At 36.9% G+C, this 22,729-nt stretch overlaps 1 protein-coding gene and 1 non-coding gene across 10 annotated transcripts in view; one reads left to right on the top strand and one right to left on the bottom strand.

Moving 5' to 3' along the window:
- Positions 1–22,729, top strand: part of NAALADL2 (N-acetylated alpha-linked acidic dipeptidase like 2) — a 1,605,389-nt gene that overhangs the window by 662,856 nt on the left and 919,804 nt on the right. The gene's annotated exons all lie outside the window — the stretch shown is intronic.
- On the bottom strand, positions 14,310–14,406 carry LOC138989519 (small nucleolar RNA SNORD125). Its single transcript, XR_011465811.1, has one exon. It is a non-coding gene; the product is annotated as a small nucleolar RNA SNORD125 (small nucleolar RNA).

Raw genomic sequence — 22,729 nt, 5'->3', positions numbered from 1 at the left:
TTATCAAAAAAATTTCCTACATCTATTGAGATGATCATATGGTATTTAGTCTTCAATTTGAAAATGTGGTGTATCACATTGATTGATTTGCAGATATTAAAAGAAAAATCTTTACATCCCTGGGATAAATCCTACTTGATCATGGAATATGATCATTTTAATATATTGTTAAATTTGATTTGCTAGTATTTTGTTGATGATTTTTGCATCTACACTCATCAGTGATATTGGTCTGTGATTTTCTTTCTTTGTGGTATTTTTAATATATTTCTTTATTTAATGTTTATCTGCACTCATTAGAATATAAGCACCTTGGGTATTCTGTTAACTGCTGTGTTCTCAGTACTCAGAAGCATTCCTGGCATGTTGTAAGTGCTCAAGAGAGAATTGTGGGAACACTGAATGATTGAATAACAAAATGAAGTCACAGTAAATGAATGAAAAGTGTATTAAGTTGCTCTGTGACCAACCCCTCCCTGTCACTCCCCACATCCAACTGGACCCCTGAATGTCTCCTTGAGCACATAAATTCTACATGAGCTATGCATAGGTCATGTTGCTAATAAACACAATAGAGTTCAAATGTAGGATAAATTGGTTTGATTTGTTAAATAGGCAAGCTTTAAGAAGAAAATGGATCTCAAAATAGCTTTAAGTAGAAGTAGACTTTAATAACTGTGGGAAACAGAAGGATGAAGAAAATGGAAAGTGAATAAACAGTGATCACAAGGAAGACCACTCCACCATCAGTCATTCAGCAAGTCGGGGTGAGGGTGATTTAGAATAAGACCAGATGTGGAGGGTCTTGGACAAAGGACAAGAGTATCTGACTTTATGCTATTCGCCTTTTTTTTTTTTTTTTCTGCTTCAACATTGAGGAAGGGTATACTTTCCCTGGTGGCTCAGATGGTAAAGAATCTGCCTGCAATGCAGGAGACCCAGGTTTGTTCCCTGGGTCAGAAAGATCTTCTGGGGAAGGGGATGTCTATTCACTCCAGTATTCTTGTGTGAAGAATTTCATGGCCAGAGGAGCCTGGGGGCTATAGTACATGGGATCACAAAGAATTGGACACAACTGAGCAAGTAAAGATAATAATAATAATAGTAATATTCTCCTGTTTGTAAAAGTTGCTCAATAAGCATCAAGACTCATTAAGAAGAAGAGCATTCATGGCTTATAAATTCCCCCAGGCTGTGATTTCTCTTTGGCAAGGAAAAAAAATTAGAAAAGGTGTATTCTTAGATAAATGTACCAATGATTATATCAGTGTGAAGTAACTGGAGAAGGCACTGGTTAGAAGTATGTGACTTCAAGAAACTCAAACATTTGGTTAAACCAAATGTGTAAAATTATGTATATTTATGTTTAATTAGAGTTCTTTTGTTCATTCAAAATCTTTCTAAGTACTGGATTGTTCAAAAAGTTCATTTGGGTGTTTCTGTAAGAAATTACGGAAATACCCAAATGAACTCTTTGAACAACCCAATGTTTCCCAGATGTTCAGCATCTGAATCATTTGGGAAGCAGAATCATGGGTTTTGCTTCAGACTGACTGAATCTGAATTCTTAAGGTACAGCTCAACTACCTACATTTTATGTAGCCTCTTCCTCTCTGTCAGCATTTGCTTACAAAAATTCTAGAATGCATGCCTTCAATCTATTTAGAGAGGGCGGGTAAAGCAGGTAGTTCTACTATAAAGGAGCTAATTAAAATATGAAATGATACTCAACAATTTCACTAGGTCAGTAATTTGGAAAGCATATAAATTATTTTATTTTTTATTTCATTTATGGTAAAATGAACCAGCGTAAGTAAATGTTTAAAATCTTAATTAAAATCAACATGCCACTAAATTAGTTTTCAATGTTTTGTTTGTCTAAATATTACCTTGCTTATCTTTCTCTTACTTTAATGTCTCTTCTGGCCATTTTTGTATTTATATAGTTATCCCTTTTACACTTATCCATTTTGTATTTATTCCTTTTCTAATTACAAAGGTAATTATGGTCATTTTCAACAGTATGGATTTTTTTTTTAAGAAAACTACTAGTTTTCAATCTATGCTTTTGTTTTACAAAATCAGGCTCACATAGGATATACTGTGTTGCAACTTTTTTTACTATTTACTACTTTTAAAAAATATTCTCATATTATAGTAAATACTTTCCTAATTTTCCTGCTGACCAATATCATGTTTTGCAAACTGTTCTTTTTCAGTTTTCCTATTCAATAAAAACCATGACATAAATACACTCAAATAAATTCCATTTTCTCCTGGCTTTAAGTCGTAGTGTCATTTCTTTTTCAGTGGGATCCACACACAATCAGTTCTCTATACTCAGCTCTCTCTCATTCATTGAGAGCTGCTACCTCTAAGGCAGTTCTGCTTGAGATCTGGCAACAGGGTCCTTACTCCTAGGACCCTGCTCCAGCCTCTTGTAGTTACACTTCTTATCCATAAAGTCAAGAAGTTTGAAAGACTCAACCTATAAAGAAAGAGCAAACTCTTTAAAATTCAGACAGCTTATTACTTACATAGAGAACAAAAGCAGGATCCACCAAGGTGCCAGCTCTCCACATGCCTTGGTCCCCAGGACGATACTGAAACCAAAAGCACTGGTTGATGTGATAAAATGGCATGAGTCCTGGCAAACTTTGTGGCTGGGATGCTTCTGCGTTGTGACTAAGCAGTTTATAGCCTGTAGCTATACTCCAAGCGAAAGAGCATGGGGAGAGAGAAAGCTTCATACCTCAGCAGAACCCAGAAAATTAGAAATTATCTCATGACAGCATCCTGAGAAGATAGGGAGAAGGGAGGGAAACAATCTTTGTAGCACCTCCTCTGATGCCTCCTATGTTTTCATGTTTTCAGAGAATAACACGGTGTTTGACCAGGACTTAGATGACCTAGGTGATTAAGCCTTGCCCGTGTGGCCTATGTAAAGATATGCAAGGTAACCAGGGATCCATGGCCAAGTGATTCCCCCATAATTGGGCCCAGGTGAATCCCACTGTTCCCCTACCCCAAGACTGTGTTTTATGTGTACCTGAACCTGAAATTCCCTCTCCAATTGGCTTCACGCCTGCTTCTGCATCTAGTTGGAGCCCCTTCCTTAGGCAAAGGGGCAGCAAAATGGACTATATGCTGGTATATGCATCCTAGTCCTAAGGAGTGACCAAGCAGGGGTGTTGGTATAGGTCTGCAAAGAGCTCAGTTAAGCAGGCAAGGGTATCTGTATGTTTGCAGGACTCTGTGGGCTGGATAGTTACTGAATCAGATTGTAGGGAGAAAAGATGCAAGGAATGTAGAGAGGATGAACACTCAAATATTTCTTGAATCCCACCCTGACCCACTACTTAACTGAAAATATAGATTGATATTATTTATAAGAGAGAGCTCTCAGATGAGGAGAAAGCAGGCAAGACGTTTTAGTTGTCATTCACAGTCCAAAATCTTGAACTAAGATTCTTGTTAGAGCAAAAATAAATATTATATCATTTTTATTTATCAATAAATATAACATTTTAAATATCATAAAACATATAAACATCAATAAATATTATAACATCTTTATTTAAAATCATGAAGTAGAATACTTATTTTTATCAGATTAGTGGGAAGGATACTACATAAAATCTGTATATTTATATTCTTGGAAAATGTACAAAACAAAATTTTAAAGAATGAAAAAGAATGAAAGAATGAAGGAAATAACATTGTTTTTGAAAGAAAAAGGAATGAAAAAAATAACATTATTTACATGGAATTGTTTTAATAATCAGTTCTATATTAAGTCAAATAAAATAATGCAAAGTCATTTGACTGAACTTTTAGATGAGACTCATTGTCTGAACCACATTATTATGAGCAACATACCACTCACCTGCACAACTGTAGTAGTTTTTCACAACTTCTGGTTTAGACATTTGATGAATCTAAATTTCCTATTTTCCTTCCATAAAGATATCACCAAACTACTTTCAGACTAGCTATCCAGTTGCTCTTGTTGTGAATTCAACATAGGAATATCTGCCACCAAATGCTTCTTTATTTCTGTAACTTGATGAACTTTAACTCAGCAGTTGTTGTTGTTTTTTTTTTTTTGAACAAGTGTTTTATTTTTTTTTAATTTATTTTTTTGCTTTACAATATTGTATTGGTTTTGCTATACATCAACATGAATCCGCCATGGTGTACACATGTTCCCAATCCTGAACCCCCTTCCCACCTCCTTCCCCATCCCATCCCTCTGGGTTATCCCAGTGCACCAGCCCGAAGCTTCCTGTATCCTGCATCGAACCAGGACTGGCAATTTGTTTCTTATATGATATTATACATGTTTCAGTGCCATTCTCCCAAATCATGCCCCGCCCCTACAGAGTCCAGAAGAGTGTTCTATACATCTGTGTCTCTTTTGCTGTCTCGCATACAGGGTCATCATTACCCATCTTTCTAAATTCCATATATATATGCTAACGTTAGTATATTGTATTGGTGTTTTTCTTTCTGGTTACTTCACTCTGTATAATAGGCTCCCGTTTCATCCACCTCATTAGAACTGATTCAAATGAATTCTTTTTAATGGCTGAGTAATATTCCATTGTGTATATAAGATAATGGCATCCGGTCCCATCACTTCATGGGAAATAGATGGGGAAACAGTGGAAACAGTGTCAGACTTTATTTTTCTGGGCTCCAAAATCACTACAGATGGTGACTGCAGCCATGAAATTAAAAGACGCTTACTTCTTGGAAGGAAAGTTATGATCAACCTAGATAGCATATTCAAAAGCAGAGACATTACTTTGCCAACAAAGGTCCGTCTAGTCAAGGCTATGGTTTTTCCTGTGGTCATGTATGGATGTGAGAGTTGGACTGTGAAGATGGCTGAGTGCCGAAGAATTGATGCTTTTGAACTGTGGTGTTGAAGAAGACTCTTGAGAGTCCCTTGGACTGCAAGGAGATCCAACCAGTCCATTCTGAAGGAGATCAGCCCTGGGATTTCTTTGGAAGGAATGATGCTAAAGCTGAAACTCCAGTACTTTGGCCACCTCATGCGAAGAGTTGACTCATTGGAAAAGACTCTGATGCTGGGAGCGACTGAGGGCAAGAGGAGAAGGGGACGACAGAGGATGAGATGGCTGAATGGCATCACTGACTCGATGGACGTGAGTCTGAGTGAACTCTGGGAGTTGGTGATGGACAGGGAGGCCGGGCATGCTGTGATTCATGGGGTCGCAAAGAGTTGGACACGACTGAATGACTGATCTGATCTGACCATGACTTTCTTATCCATTTGTCTGCTGATGGACATCTAGGTTGCTTCCATGTCCTGGCTATTATAAACAGTGCTGCGATGAACATTGGGGTACACGTGTCTCTTTCAATTCTGGTTTCCTCAGTGAGTATGCCCAGCAGTGGGATTGCTGGGTCATATGACAGTTCTATTTCCAGTTTTTTTAAGAAATCTCCACCCTGTTCTCCATAGTGGCTGTACTAGTTCACATTCCCACCAAGAGTGTAAGAGGGCTCCCCTTTCTCCACACCCTCTCCAGCATTTAATTGTTTGTAGATTTTTGGATAGCAGCCATTCTGAATGGCGTGAGATGGTACCTCATTGTGGTTTTGATTTGCATTTCTCTGATAATGAGTGATGTTGAGCATCTTTTCATGTGTTTGTTAGCCATCTGTATGTCTTCTTTGGAGAAATGTATGTTTAGTCTTTAGCCCATTTTTTGATTGGGTCATTTATTTTTCTGGAATTGAGTTGCAGGAGCTACTTGTGTATTTTTGAGATTAATTCTTTGTCAGTTGCTTGGTTTGCTATTATTTTCTCTCATTCTGAAGGCTGTCTTTTCACCTTGCTTATAGTTTCCTTGTTGTGCAAAAGCTTTTAATTAGGTCCCATTTGTTTATTTTTGCTTTTGTTTCCATTACTCTGCGAGGTGGGTCAAGTAGGATCCTGCTGTGGTTTATGTCAGAGAGTGTTTTGCCTATGTTTTCCTCTAGGAGTTTTTATAGTTTCTGGTCTTATGTTTAGATCTTTAATCCATTTTGAGTTTATTTTTGTGTACGGTGTTAGAAAGTGTTCTAGTTTCATTGCATTTAATTTTAAATGTACATTTTTCATGTAAATTTTTTTCATTGTTGAATGTCATGAATCACAAAAAAAGGTCATATGCTATCCTCCTTTGTATTCTTTATGCTGGAGTATTTTGACCATTTACCACTATTTTTCTAGTTTTAAATTTACTGGAGAGGTAAGCAGAAGAAAATAGTTCATGATGATTTAACAACAGGAAGTTCTATTTGCGGAATGTTTACTGAGTACCAAGAGTTGAATACAGAGCAGGAAAGGTATATCCATTTTCCCATACCACTTTAACTTACACAGACCTGGCTTTGAGAGATGTGTGTGTGTACATACATACCCGCTCACACATCCGTGTCTTGTTCTTGCATTTGTTCATGCATTTTTATTTCTTTAGTTTTCTGGTTTAATAAATTTATGCAAATATATACCAACACTCTGTACTAAGAGTAGACTTCATACTTTTACCTTACAAAGCTACATAGATCTTATACCTGTAAAAGGATGCGCACATGTACATGATCATACTCCACAGTTCTATACATATCCACTCACCCAGCCAATGTCCCCCTACCTATTTAACATCTGTTTTTGGATGTTTGAAAGACTCCCAAATCCATGTATCTGAGCCTGAATTTATAATCATTACTTTCCAAACTGCCCCTCTCCCACTGCACCATTTTTTAATAAACTGGACCCATTGTCCATGCAAATACCCAGACCTCAGAAACCCACTAACTAGGGTAATAAACTAGCCTGTAACTTTTATAAGAACAAGGACAGGTTTTGTTTTGTGTTTTTTTCATTATATGTACAGCATTTAGCAGGGTGCTCAGTATAAAATTGACAATATTTGTGGAATCAAGAAATGGACATGTAATTAAATCTCCTAGCCAAATGGCAGTATACTTAGAGGTGACCTTTCCTGAGTGTCAATGTGATGAAGACACAAATACTCCAGAGTAGAAGTCAGAAGACCTTCTTTGCTCTTCTCTGCCCCATCTCAACCCCCACTTCTTAACTTGGTGGCATTTTCTATCACTTTATACCCCAGTAACAATGGTAACTATGGTAAGTATGTTATTTCAAGGATCAATTGAGATAATAAATTTGAAATGGTTTTGTAAACTGTGACGTTATATATAAAAATAAAGCCACTTATGTATACAATTCTCAATCATACTTTTATAGGCAAGTCCACAACATAATATTCAGTCTCCGTGAAGGGTGTTCATCCTTCTGTTTTTCTCAGGATACATAGTATTAATCCTGCACTAAAATATGCAGAACTCCATATTAAAAAACATGCATCAGCTCAGAGCCCAGGAAATGTTCATGCCTGGGCACACACCAAGTAACTGTAGATACTGTGTCTGCATGCCACTGCATATTTATAATACATTTTTTATTCATTCTTTCTTTAATGCCTTAATTTTTCTGTCAGCCTGAAAAGTTGCTTTTCATTCATGCCATGGCCTTATTTTCTGCAACTGCCTCTTGGAATATATTATTATCGATATTTTGCATATTGTGGATATAGCACTTTTCAGTCTTAAAATTCACTTTTCATGCTGATGCTATGTTTTCTAGGTCTAGTGTCTAGAATACATTATTATTAACAACATCTTGGAGTCTACTGTTTTTCACTTGGCAAATTTTATCTTCAAGATTGCTTGAAATATATCCAGAATAATTAATGCTTTCAGAACCTCTTCAGATGTTGGTGTATAAGGAATCTACATTTGATATCTGCAGGTAGAGGAAACTGTGTTCAGTGTTTGCTGTTTGGGGTAATATGTTTGCAGAATGATTTGAAGTTTTCTTCAGAGAACCTTTTCTCTTTCTCTAAACACTTATATAGTTATCAACTACACAAAGCTTTGGGGATTTTTGAAGTTTTGTTCAGATTATTGGAAGCCAGGATTAGGGCTAAAATTGGTAACTTATTTATTTAATGAGTCTTAGTAATCCTTTGCTCATGGATGACAGACAAGAATCTAAGACACCAAGAGATGAGCATTCTAATAAGTGTGGTTTCCATCCGTTTCCTCAATACATTTCCCCATATTGGTATGACGTTTTGTTAGAGTCTCACTTCATTTCTTCTGAGCATTATATACTCATGTAGGCTTTAGAGATACTTGCTAATTGCCAGTAAAAAATGACATATATAGTTGATTCAAAAAGGATTTTTTCTATTCTGTTTTAGGCTCAATATCATATCTGAAACAGGAATCAAATATATCAGAGGTGCAAAGAATGAGTAGAATGCAGTCTTTCTCCCTCCTCTCCAATCTGAGGCTATTCTGCTCTTAGGGTGTTGCTGTTGCCTTCTGTTACCTCCTTTGTTCAGATATTCATATCATAAACACATTTCTGATCTGTTTTGCAATCTATCTCTTGTTTTGCAAGGAAGCCCTGCAACTATTATCTTTTTGGTGATTGATCATGAGAGTTTTGAGCTGCCACAAGAAATTCAGGTAAAACCTTCATGGGTATATAGTCATATAATCTTAAATCTGGAAAACCAGTTGCATGTTTGTCACTGGTAACTTTTAGAACATAAAATCTGACATATTTGTGTGTTTATGAAGGGATAAAATTCTAGTTTCAGTTGCTGATGGTATTCCAAGTGACAAGTAGGTTGTTGACAGTTGTAAAGTAACTTACTCATTTTATGATAGCTTTAGGTATTTTGGTCTCTAAGAATTCCCTAGTGTAAAATTAGAAGGCCATGCTTCTAGCATTTAATATTTTTTAAGTGCAATTGGTAGACTATATGTTCAACTGTTGAAAACTAATAAACTTTACATTCTATGTTTATATAATTCCTATTTTCTGTTGTACTATGTAGGTTTATTAGATCCTTTAAAAAAAAAAAAAGAAGAAAATGTTGGCAGAGAATCTTATACATATCAAAGTCTCACATGTTTTGAACATTTTTTTTCTCTTTTTTCCCCTTAGCATTTTTTGCTCCTGAATCTTACTCAGTTGTTCTTGCTTCTTATAGCCTAGATTGTTCTTTTTTCTTACAGTTCATTTTTATTTTGGTTGAATTTCTCCTTAAATGATTCTAGTCACAAAATCACAGGGTCAGCTTTCTAATTTTTTTAAAAAAATATTTGAAGATGATTTTATATTGCCTTCATAATAGGCTGATGTTTTAGATATTTATAGATTGCTCAGTTTGTATTTTACCTCTCCAATCCAGTTCCAGCTCTGAAGACTTTGTCCTCTAACATAAAACTTGGCTGATAACACCTCTAATCGTTGTTTGGATCTTGTTTCTTTGTAGAAAATATGTTTTTCTATAAAAATCTTTAGAATTTTTTATCTGAACTTATAAAATTTTGCATTATAACTAAGTTTGACTCTTAACTTTCATACTGATAGCACTCTCCATGTATACTGTCTCATGCTATAAATGCCTTTTTAAAGAAAATTTCTATTCATTTTTTTTTTCTGTTCTTCTTCATTATCTTTGTTATCTCCTAGTATTTTTATCATGTCTTTGGGATCCTCAAGTTTTTAAACTTATATATATACATATATATATGTATATATACATTTGGGGATTTTTACCTACTTGTGGCTCATAAGTTAGCTTCTCAGAGTTTCACAGATACAGAAAACTGAGACTCAGTTAGAGACTGAGAAATGTATTACCTATGGCATCATAGGTGGAAGGAGCAGCAATCTATTTGCGTCAGTTCCCTTGCCCCTAAGTCCCATGAGGTGACTGCTCAAACATGAGAGAAATCCTGAGCTTAAGAACTGAGTTTTTAAAGAGAGCATGAAGCATGCCTGCCCTTTGCTCCAGTGGTAAATGCCGTTTCTATCATCCAAGGCTATAAGCAAACTGACCCTGATTAGCAAACTGATTCTCTAAAGAGAAACACTTCCACTACTTTCCAAGGCTTCATCCTATTCAAATATCCTTGAAAAAAACAATCCCAAACAAAAGGCAATTAGTGGTTTGTTTCACAAAATGTACTGAAATAAGAGAAACTCAAGTGTTGCCCATTCATTGTTTTATCTATCCTTTAAATTTTTTCAACTTTGGAAACCTTTAAGTTTTCTGAATCTAATGTTTGTTCTCTGCCTGATTTATTTTTACAATCCTGTTCTTTGAAGAGGTGGGGAAGCATAACAGTATTTCAAAACACTTTACAGAGATTTTTAAGAATTATCTTCTGTTCTCTAGGTCAGTGCTTCTTGAACTTCAGTGTGCATATGTCACCTAGAGAATACATTTAACTGCAGATTTAGTAAGCTTGAGGTAGGAACTTGAGATTCTAAACTGATAATAAAATGCTAGTGATGTTATTTATCCTTGGGCAGCAAATTGATTAGCATTGTCTATTATATTTGTTTCTTCAGGAGCCAGTTCTGTTTATCTTAGATTAGTTTTTCATACTTATAATTTTCTTCATAAATATGATGGTGCCAATATTTATGGACAGAGGTCTCAGATGGATAGTGATTGAACCAAATAGTGAAGGAGCTTTCCCCAAAGCCCTGGCAATGGGTGAACCAACTATGGATTTCTTCTCCAAAAAAAAGAAAAGTTAGTATAGGGTAATAGTGGAGTCAGCACCTCCAAAATATTAATTCTCATTAATAACAATAAGAACAGTGCCAAAAAGTATCAACTTTTTCAGAGCTCTGAAAATATCTAAAAGTTTGCAATAATTCAAGGGATATTTATTCTAGAAAAACTGACTTTTAATAACAGGGAGTCTGTGGCATTTTGACTTGGCCAATTTATGCCCCCACCTGCTCTTCCCAGCGTTTTTGTAGCCTTGAAAGCCACCAGTCCTGCAAGCATAGTGAAAACCAGTAGCCTAGCAGTCGCTGGAAAAAAAAAATTATTTTGAAGCTCCCCAAAGCTCCCATTTCAAGATGGTCATTATTTGACTTTTCTTGCCATCCTTGGAAACTTACATTACCAAGATAAGCCATCATTTAACTGCATTTAGGGAGAAGGCAATGGCACCCCACTCCAGTACTCTTGCCTGGAAAGTCCTATGGGTGGAGGTGCCTGGTAGGCTGCAGTTCATGGGGCTGCTAAGAGTCGGACACGACTGAGTGACTTCACTTTCACTTTCACTTTCATGCATTGGAGAAGGAAATGGAAACCCACTCCAGTGTTCTTGGCTGGAGAATCCCAGGGACGGGGGAGCCTGGTAGGGTGCCGTCTGTGGGGTCGCACAGAGTCGGACATGACTAAAGCGACTTAGCAGCAGCAGCAGTGGCAACTGCATTTAGAGCCTGCTCAGTTCAAACAGCCCTTTCTCTGGAAATGTTGACTATTGAGAAACCATCGGTAGCAACTGTTTAATGCCAAAGCTGCCTAAGAAGACCGTAAGGGTTGGGGAAACAAGAAGCTGACCAAAGAATTAAAAAATAAATCTGGGGAATGAGATGTCTATTGACTGGGGGCTTGGAGAAGCTCTGACATACTTCTGAGAATATAGAAGTCCATTCACATATAAAGAACTGTGTCAAGGAAAGACTTGAGAAGAGTCAGATCTCACCTCTGGCTGATTTTGAATTTCTGGACAAACAGGAAGTGAAAATTAAGGCAGTGTTGTAAACTGCCTGCCTGAGTGATACAGGCATGACCCATTATGTACACAAGGCCTTTTGGCTTAGTCTGGAGATCTTGGGTCTAAGAATTTGAGGAAATCTCTTTATAATTTATTAGATAACCACTAAGCCAAATGAGAAGAAACTTCTGTGGATATACATGATGAAGATCACAGACTTTATAAATTCAGGAAAGTCACTAAGCAGCATCAACAACAAACCCAGCTTTCCAAAGTTGCCATTATCATACAATTTAAAATAACCTTTTGTCAACAAAAGATAAAAGACATGGAAAGAAAAAAGGTTTGGATCATTCTGAAATCAGGAAATCAGGAATGAAAGAGGGGCTATTACTACAAGCATTACAAAAATGAAAATAATTATTTGGTAATTCTATGATAACTATATCTAAAAATAAATTCTTAGACATGAGCTACTAGGTCTGACTGAAGAAGAAACTGAAAACTGGAACAGATGTTTAAGAAAAGATTGAGTTAGTAATAAAAAAACTTCCCACAAAAAAAAAAAAAAAAAAGACTGAGCCCATATGGCTTCACTGGAGAATTCTAGCAGTCCTTTAGAGAAAAATTACCACCAGTCCTTCATAGTCTTTCAAAAGTTACAAAGTAGAGAAATAATTACAAACTCATTTTATGAGCCATTATCACCTGATTCTAAAGCCAGTACAAGCCATCAAAAGAGAAGAAAATCAATATTCTTTATCAATACAAGTGTAAAAATCCTCAATGAAATGCTAACCAAATTCAGTGACATAAAGAAGTATTATACACCATGACCAACTGGGTTTCATCTAAGAAATATAAGGTTTGACATTTGAAAATAATGTAATAAATGCATAAATATAATATACCACATTAATAGAATAAAAGACAGAAACCACATGATTTTCTCAATAGAAGTCATCTCAAAAAAGCGTTTGATAAAATCCAACACCCTTCATGATAACTACATTTGAAAAACTAGAAATGAAATGGAATTTCCTCTCCTTGGTAAAGACCATCTATTAAAAACTCATAGCTAACATCATACTTAATGATGACATACTAAAATGCTATTCCCCTGAGATCCAGATAGAGACCAGAATGTCTACTGTCATAAATTCTGTGTAGTATTGTACTGGAGGATCTACCCAGAATAATTAGGCAAGAAAAAGAAATAAAATCCCAACTGATAAGAAAACAGTAAAAAATATCTCTAGTCCTGGATGACATATTTTTTAAAAGACAGAGTGAAAAAATGGATGGGCAGTAACTGCTAATGGGTGAGGGGTGGTCTTTTGGGAGTGATTAAAAATGCTCTGTGAGGATTGCTCAACTTTGATTATGGTAGAAGAGAAAAAAAAAAAACTCTAAATTGTTCACTTAGGTGAATTTTATGGTGTATAAATTATAGCTCAAAAAAATTCTATGGGAGAAGTATAATGGAAAGATTAATGTTTTTAATGAAAAAAATAGCTTCTGACTGTTAAACAGAATTCTTTCATTTTTAAATGGGTGATCATGACTATCAAATCTCTGTGGTATTTAGATTCCATTTAAAGTAGAAATGGAAAAAAAAAAAAGAACTGGATGTGAGATTTATGCCAATATATACAATAGATTAGGTCTTCCTTGGTGGCTCAGTCAGTAGAGAGTCTGCTTGCAATGCAGGAGACCTGGGCTCAATCCCTGGGTTGGGAAGATCCTCCAGAAAAGGAAATGGCAACCCATTCCAGTATTCTTGCCTGGAGAATTCCATGGACAGAGGAGCCTAATGGGCTACAGTCCATGGGGTTGTAAAAGAGTTGGGCATGACTGAGTGACTAACACTTTCACTTTCATGCAATAGATTAAAAATAATCTCATTAAATGACATCAAATTAAAAATGTGCTAAAGGGAAAAAAAGTTTCCCAAGTTTCTCAGGGATGGGGAATTGAAAGGAATCTCTGTAATTTCTAGGGTATGGAAAGTTTTATGCTGGGAATGAAAACCTTTTGTCATACTACTCGAAGGAAATATTAAGATCAGCACTGTGGGGATCCCCTGAGAGATCACTGGAAATGCAGAATCTCTGACCCTAGCCTGGACCTACGGAATCAGACTCTGTATTTTATAAAACTGCCCAGATTCAATTCATAAGTACATTGAAGTTTGAGAAGAAAGACATTCCTTTGACTCCTTAGTGGCTGAGCCACCCAACCTTTGTTCTCTTTTCCTCTGTGTCTCCTCTGGGAATGTGGAGGTGGTGGTGGTGGTGGTGGTGGTTTAGTCACAAAGTCACGTCTGACTCTTGCAATCCCATGGACTGTAGCCTGCCAGTCTCCTCTGTCCATGGGATTCTCCAGGCAAGAATACTGGAGTGGGTTACCATTTCCTTCTCTACTAAATGGGGCTTAATGGCATCGACCTCAATGGGCCGTGAAGGGGCTCGATAGAGACAAAGACTCTTAAAGTTCTCGACACAAGGCTTGGTACCCAGGAAGGTTTCAACACACAGTAAATTCACTGTGAGCAATGATCAGGAACACTCCTGGGGGCCTGCAGGGTTACCTGAGGGAAAGGAGCAGAGTGCCCACCTTCCCAGTCTGACAGAGGGCTGGAAAATACTGGTGCACAGGCTCTCCTTGAGGAAGCAGCCCCTTCAGTCAACTTCTTAGAGGCTCAGTTTGCTCATCACCAGAGCCACTCAGGAAGAAGGATCATCAGGAGAGAATGTGGAGTTACCTTCTATATATTCAGTTTTGCCTCTCAGGCTCCAATCATCCCCAGCAGAAACCTACAGAGATAGAAACTATACTTGTTTTGACAGTGCATTCCTGACTTGAGCCTAAAGCCAGATTACCAGCTGCTCTGTTTCCTCCTTTGGGGAAAGGAGAGCCCCCAGCTGCCTCAGCTGTTTCAAGGAGAATTTTAACTAGGGTAAGGCTATGTTCATACTGACTCTTGGTTTTCCTTGACTCTAAGCTTGGAGATGCTTTTCTCACCCCTCTTAGTCAGGCCCCATGTTTGCATACCGCCTGGATTTGGCAACCTAATTTCCTAAATATTCTTCCTCTGTCCATCCAATTGTATCTCAGCACCTGCAGGATTTCAGATCCATAGGTGCTTTTATTTCTTACTCATCATTGCTATCCCAGTTCCTCTCTCTTATTGTTATCATTATTTTATTTATTGTGGAAGTTCACTGGGTTTTTAAGAAACAAGGGATTATAGAAGCATATGTTTGTTATTCCATCTTTACCCAAAAATCATCAATCATCTTAAAAATTCTATTGCGTTTGATAAAGCAAAGACGCATTGGAAACATTGTGTTTCCTTTTCATGTGTTACTAGTGAAATTGAAATATTTTCCATAAGTAGATTTTCTAATTGTGTTTTGTGAATTGTCTATCATTTTAGTTTTTTTTCTATTTTATAGACATTCTTTTTTTTTAATTTAATTTTATTTTTTAACTTTACAATATTGTATTGGTTTTGCCTATTATCAACATGAATCCGCCACAGGTATACACATGTTCCCCATCCTGAACCCTCCTCCCTCCCTGCACCATCCATAATCTTAATCTTTTGTTCATTGAGTGTACTATAAATATTTATTCTTTTTGATTTTTGTTACTTTTTATGCATGTAGAAAATTTAAATTTTGATTTGCCGGATCTATCCATTTTTAATATGCATTTTTGTCTTCTGTGTATGTGTGTGTGTGTATATATATGTGTGTGTATGTGCGTGTGTGTGTATATATACATATTCCTTATTTTTCTTCTGGGTAATTTCAAAAATTTTTCTGTAATATGTGCAAAATGTTTAAAATCCAGCTGAGGTTTATTTTTATTATTTTATAGTAAATGTTTAAGATGATGGCTTTGTTTCTGATGTTATTAACCAGTTTTCCAGCTTTTACTTATTAAATGTCTTATCTTTCTAGTTTTAAAATACTACCTTTTTCATATTATCACAAATTTATTTAACCATGGTATTTCTATAATTCTACAAAAATTAAAAAAATAACATAACTGTTTTAACCTCCATATCCACTCATGCTGAGTAAATTTTATGAAAATGAAATAGAATAGGTATTTCTTTTAGCAGTGTGATAATGATTGTTGTTCACTCAGGGATTTTGATAAATAAAGTTGCTAGGTTTTTCTTCTTGAGTTGACAAGTATATAATAATTTCATTCTTTAAATATTTATTGAGAATATACTTAAAGTTGTGGTATATATATAAATATGCAACTTCTTCCCTGAAAAATCTAAAATAAAACAAATGCGACCTTTTCTGGGCTCCAAAATTACTGCAGATGGTGATTGCAGCAATGAAATTAAAACATGCTTGCTCCTTGGAAGGAAAGTTATGACCAACCTGGACAGCATTTTAAAAAGCAGAGACATCACTTTGCCAACAAAGGTCTGTCTAGTCAAGGCTATGGTATTTCCAGTGGTCATGTATAGATGTGAGAGTTGGACTATAAAGAAAGCTGAGTGCAGAATTGATGCTTTTGAACTGTGGTGTTGGAGAAGATTCTTAAGAGTCCCTTGGACTGCAAGGAGATCCAACCAGTCCATCCTAAAGGAGACCAGTCCTGGGTGTTCATTGGAAGGACTGATGCTGAAGCTGAAACTCCAATACTTTGGCCACCTCATGCGAAGAGCTGACTCATTTGAAAAGACCCTGATGCTGGGAAAGACTGAGGGCAAGAGGAGAAGGGGATGACAGAGGATGAGATGGTTGGATAGCATCACTGACTCGATGGACATGGGTTTGGGTGGACTCCAGGAGTTGGTGATGGACAGGGAGGCCTGGAGTGCTGCAGTTCATGGGGTCGCAAAGAGTCGGACACAACTGAGCGACTGAATTGAATTGAAATAAACTTTGTCAGTTTACTCAAACTCACTTTCAAGTTTGAGTAAGTCAGAGGCTTCCCTGGTTCTTCAGACGGTAAGGAATCTGAGCAGGAGACACAAGTTCAATCCCTGGGTAGGGAAGGTACCCTGGAGAAGGAAAGGGCAGCCTACTCCAGTATTCTTGCCTGGGAAATCCCATGGACAGAGGAGCCTGGCAGGCTCATGGGGTCGCAAAGAGTCAGACACGACTGAGTGACTAACAGTTTCAGTTTCAGATGTTTTAGATGTAATCTTATTAAAATTTTCAATATAATTTTCCCTTTAATATTTCAATAAAATTATATCAAAGAATTAAATTATCTGACAAAATTTTATATATTTAAAGCATAGGTGAAAAGCCCTGGCATTTTACAAACAGTTTATCCCAGTTCCTATATCTGATATTCATTTTTCATATATTCACAACTGGCAAATGCCTAGTTTTAAATAACACTTTTGTGTGTGACCTTTTAAGAAAATTACCGATGTCTTTGTTTAGAGTGCAGAGGGCATGGATTTCACAGAGCATTTCCCACTAAATGGAGTATATTACTCCAATATCATGGCCATGTTGTCAGGAAGTGGCACTTCATTAAGATAATGTGACCTTTAGAATATTCTTCCAACCTTTTACTATGTCTTTGGTGGTGGGATTTGTACTTTAATTCATGTGGTTTTTGATAAGTTGGAAATAAGAGTAGAGCCTTCAATTACATTTTATTTGACTTCAAATAAAGTTTGAAAATATACATTGTGTGTGAGGTTTGTTTTTTCCCTTCTTCTAAAATGGCAAAAAATGTCAGGTGAAGGATTTTTGTTCAAACTAGGGATTATCTGCCAGGAGAGTGTCTTTTAAAGTTAAATTGGTAAGTATATGCCTATTGTAGAGACAGAGAAAATGGCTATGTAGAACAAAGCAAAAATTGTTCTTCACTGCATTTTCAAAAGAAAAAAAAAATAGTTGAGAAGGGCCCCCAAAGATTTTTTTTTTTGTTTCATAGTCATGAGATAATATATTTTCAGTGTGCTTTCTGTGGTAAACTTAAAATTGTTCATTCAGGATTATCATTGAAATAGATACTTAACTTATAAGTCCACTTTTATGTAAGAGCCAAAGTATGCAATTTAATGGAAAGAGGGAAAAATGACGGTTCTGATTAGACTGGAGTAGCAGTTCTCAAGAATCATTTCTGGGTCACTTTGGTTTTTATTTATTGGATTGAATTTTATGATAATAATTGAATCTTTCACTTGAGTGTCTTGAAATATATTTGTGACCAAGAATTGTTTCTATATTAATTTGTAGACCATCTTATGTGCCAGAGTGTATATTTCTTAGTCATATCCTAGTGTTAACATTGAGATTGTCTTTGTGATATATGTAAAATAAAGCATTCATATTACACCTTTAGAGTGGCAACATTATGTAAAATGGCAGAACCATATGGTGGCAAGAAAGCTGAGCTAGGGAGTTTATGGTTCTTCTACTAGATATGTGGCCTTTGGCAAACTCTTTAGCTTCCCAAGCTTTAGTTTCTGTTTAAAAAAACAAACAAGTAACAACAACAAAAACAGTGGCAGTTTAGAATGCATTCAGCTACAAGTAACATAAAACCCAGTTAAAGTCGTTTTAAACATAAAAGTTGATTTTTCTCATACAACCAGAAGATAGAAACTGTGTAGTCCAGAGTTGATGGAACTGCTTATGCTCTCATCAGAGACTTCATTATTTGTCTTTCCTCTCTGTTTGTGTTTGTGGTCCTGTAGTCACAAGATAACTGCTAAACTTCCATGTATCATGATTGCCTTACAGGCAGGAAGAAAGGAAAAGCAATATTTTTTTCTTGATGAAGTTTAACCATTTTATTGAGTAGACATCTCTTTATAAATACTTCATTAGCTAGCATGGTATTACTTAATGTCTCCTAGCTGCAAGGGAGGCTGAGATATTAAGTGCTTAGTTTTCTGGGCTTTATAATAAGACAAGAGTTAAACTAATCTGTAATATGAGCCACAATTGAATAGTATATAAACCAAGTCTCTTTAACATACTAGAAATAGTTGAAAGGAGTTAATAATACCATTATATTTTATTATAACCATAGTTAGTTGAGAATGTTGTTTTTAGTTCTGAGTGCATAGAAGACTTAATGTACCTTCAGAAATATGTGGAGAGAATGTGAGTTGTTCTGAAATTATGTCATGCAGGAAAGAACTAAAGAGGTAGGGCTGTTTCATTTGGATAAGATAAGATTTATTAGAGGAGGCCAAACAGTTATCCAAATCTTTGAAAGAGGAAATATATTAATACTTACTATGGGCTAATAGAACTAGCACCTGTGAGGAAAACAGTTTTTGGGTCAGTTCTAAAGTATTTGCTAAGAAATCAGGGCTGTAAACTTGTGCTTTTGTTAAATTAAAATGAGTCAACAGTCCATAGAGTCTGCAGATTGAGGATGGAAATTTCTCAAACTGATGTTTACAGTTCCCTCCATCTCTAAGATTTGGCAGTTCTTTTCACTTGTGACTATGGCCTGTATTAGTCAAGGTTCTCTAGAGAAACAAAAACAATAGAGTGAGTTCGTGTGTGTGTGTATGTATGTGTGTATTAGAAGGAATTGGTTCATATGATTATGGAGGCTGGCACATCCCAAGATCTTCAGGGTAAGTGAGCAAGCTGACAGTGTAGGTCAGTTCAAAAGTTGGCAGGTCAAGCACCAGGAAGAGCCTCTATTTCAGTTTAAGTCCAAAGGCAAAAGAAAAGCTCATGTCCAACTTCAAAGAGTATCAGGGAGGAATAATTATTTCTTACTTGGGAGATGTCAACATTACTGTTCTTTTCAGACCTTTAGCTGTTTGGATGAGTCCTGCTCACTTTAGAGAGCGCAATGTGCTTTACTCAGTCTACATATTTAAATATTCATCTTACCCAGAAACATCCTTATGAAAACAGGATAATGTTTGATCAAATATCTTAGCACCCTGAAGCTCAGTCAAGTTGACACATAAAAGTAGCCACCATATGGTCAAAATGAAAAATTCTTCAATGATATATTTTATATTGCCACACAGCAAATTATCACAACATATTGGCTTAATACAAAATTATCTTGGTTTTCATGAGTCAGGGGTTCAGGTGTTGCTTAGCAGAGTCCATGGCTCTGGGTTTTAAAAGACCACTGTCAAGATTAGCCAGGCTGCATTTCTTTCTGGAGTTTGTGTTCCTTTAGAGGTGGTTAGCAAAACAAACCAAAGCAAAAACATTGCCCAGTTGTGGATGTGACTGGTGATAGAAGCAAGGTCTGATGCTGTAAAGAGCAATATTGCATAAGAACCTGGAATGTTAGGTCCATGAATCAAGGCAAATTGGAAGTGGTCAAACAGGAGATGGCAAGAGTGAACGTCGACATTCTGGTATCAGCGTACTAAGGTGGACTGGAATGGGTGAATTTAACTCAGATGACCATTATATCTAGAATCCCTTAGAAGAAATAAAGTAGCCATCATAGTCAATAAAAGAGTCTGAAATGCAGTACTTGGATGCAATATCAAAAATGAAGATTTTTGAGAAGACCTACAACACCTTTTAGAACTAACACCCCCAAAAGATGTCCTTTTCATTCTAGGGGAAAGGAATGCAAAAGAAGGAAGTCAAGAAATAGCTGGAGTAACAAGAAAATTTGGCCTTGGAGTACAGAATGAAACAGGGCAAAGGCTAATAGAGTTTTGCCAAGAGAATGCACTGGTCATAGCAAACACTGTCTTCCAACAACATAAGAGAAGATTCTATACATGGACATCACCAGAGGGTCAACACCAAAATCAGACTGATTATATTCTTTGCAGCCAAAGGTGGAGAAGCTCTATAAGGTCAGCAAAAACAAGACCAGGAGCTGACTGTTGTTCATATCATGAACTCCTTATTGCCAAATTCAGACTTAAATTGAAGAAAGTGGGGGAAACCACTAGACCATTTAGGTATGGCCTAAATCAAATCCCTTATGATTATACAGTGGAAGTGAGAACTAGATTTAAGGGACTGGATCTGACAGACAGAGTGCCTGATGAACTATGGACGGAGGTTCGTAACATTGGACAGGAGACAGGGATCAAGACCATCCCCAAGAAAAAGAAATGCAAAAAAGCAAAATGGCTCTCTGGCAAGGCCTTACAAATAGCTGTGAAAAGAAGAGAAGCGAAAAGCAAAAGAGAAAAGGAAAAATATACCCATTTGAATGTAGAGTTCCAAAGAATAGCAAAGAGAGATAAGAAAGCCTTCCTCAGCAATCAGTGCAAAGAAATAGAGGAAAACAATAGAATAGGAAAGACTAGAGATCTCTTCAAGAAAATTTGAGATACCATGTTAACATTTTATGCAAAGATGGGCTCAATAAAAGACAGAAATGGTATGGACCTAACAGAAGCAGAAGATATTAAGAAGAGGTGGCAAGAATACAGAAGAACTATTCAAAAAAGATCTTCATGATCCAGATAATCACGATGGTGACTCACCTACAGCCAGATATCTTGGAATGTGAAGTCAGGTGGGCTTTAGGAAGCATCACTACGAACAAAGCTAGTGGAGGTGATGGAATTCCAGTTGAGCTATTTCAGATCCTAAAAATGATGCTGTGAAAGTGCTACACTCAATATGTCAGCAAATTTGGAAATTCAGAGGTGGCCACCGGACTGGAAAAGGTCAGTTTTCATTCCAATCCCAAAGAAAGGCAATGCCAAAGAATGCTCAAACTACCACACAATTGCACTCATCTCACACACTAGCAAAGTAATGCTCAAAATTCTCCAAGCCAGGCTTCAGCAATATGTGAACTGTGAACTTCCAGAGGTTTAAGCTGGCTTTATAAAAGGCAGAGGAACCAGAGATCAAATTGCCAACAAACTCTGGATCATGGAAAAAGCAAGAGAGTTCCAGAAAAACATCTATTTCTGCTTTATTGACTATGCCAAAGCCTTTGACTGTGTGGATCACAATAAATTGTGGAAAATTCTGAAAGAGATTGGAATACCAGACCACCTGACCTGCCTCTTGAGAAACCTGTATGCAGGTCAGGAAGCAATAGTTAGAACTGGACATGGAAAAACAGACTGGTTCCAAATAGGAAAAGGAGTGTGTCTAGGCTGTATATTGTCATCTGCTTATTTTACTTATAGGCAGAGTACATCATGAGAAATGCTGGGCTGGATGAATCACAAGCTGGAATCAAGATTGTTGGGAGAAATATCAATAACCTCAGATATGCAGATAATACCACCCTTATGGCAGAAAGTGAAGAAGTAGTAAAGAGCCTCTTGAGGAAAGTGAAAGAGGAGAGTGAAAAAGTTGGCTTAAAGCTCAACATTCAGCAAACAAAGATCATGGCATCCGGTCCCATCACTTCATGGGAAATAGATGTGGAAACAGTGGAAACAGTGGCTGACTTTATTTTTCTGGGCCCCAAAATCACTGCAGATGGTGACTGCAGCCATGAAATTAAAAGACGCTTACTCCTTGGAAGGAAAGTTATGACCAACCTAGACAGCATATTAAAAAGCAGAGACATTGCTTTGTCAACAAAGGTCCATCTAGCAAAGCTATAGTTTTTCCAGTAGTTATGTATGGATGTGAGAGTTGGACTATAAAGAAAGCTGAGCGCTGAAGATCAGTCCTGGGTGTTCATTAGAAGGACAGATGTTCAAGCTGAAACTCCAATATTCTGGCCACCTGATGCGAAGAGCTGATTCATTTGAAAAGACCCTGATGTTGGGAAAGATTAAAGGTGGGAAGAGAGGGGGATGACAGAGGATGAGATGGTTGGATGACATCACAAACTCAATGGGCATGGGTTTGGGTGGACTCCGGGAGTAGGTGACGGACAGGGAGGCCTGGTGTGCTGTGGTTCATGGGTTCACAAAGAGTTGGACATGACTGAGTGACTGAAGTGGACTGAACTGAACTGAGCTGCGAGTTGATTATTGGAGGAATCCAATTCCTGTAGCTATACAAATGCAGTCAGCTCCTAGAGATTATCTGTAGTTCTCTGCCCCATGGCCCTCTTCATAGGCAGTTAATACAACAGGTTACTTCTCCAAGGTCAGAGGAGAGACTCACACTCTGGTCATCTCAGTCTTACATAACAGAATCTAATCATAGAGGTGACA

The sequence above is a fragment of the Bos mutus genome, chromosome 1 (assembly GCF_027580195.1).
Source record: "Bos mutus isolate GX-2022 chromosome 1, NWIPB_WYAK_1.1, whole genome shotgun sequence".
Lineage (NCBI taxonomy): Eukaryota > Metazoa > Chordata > Mammalia > Artiodactyla > Bovidae > Bos > Bos mutus.
The sequence above is the reverse complement of the archived record's forward strand: the minus strand, read 5'-3'. Positions and strand labels throughout refer to the sequence as shown.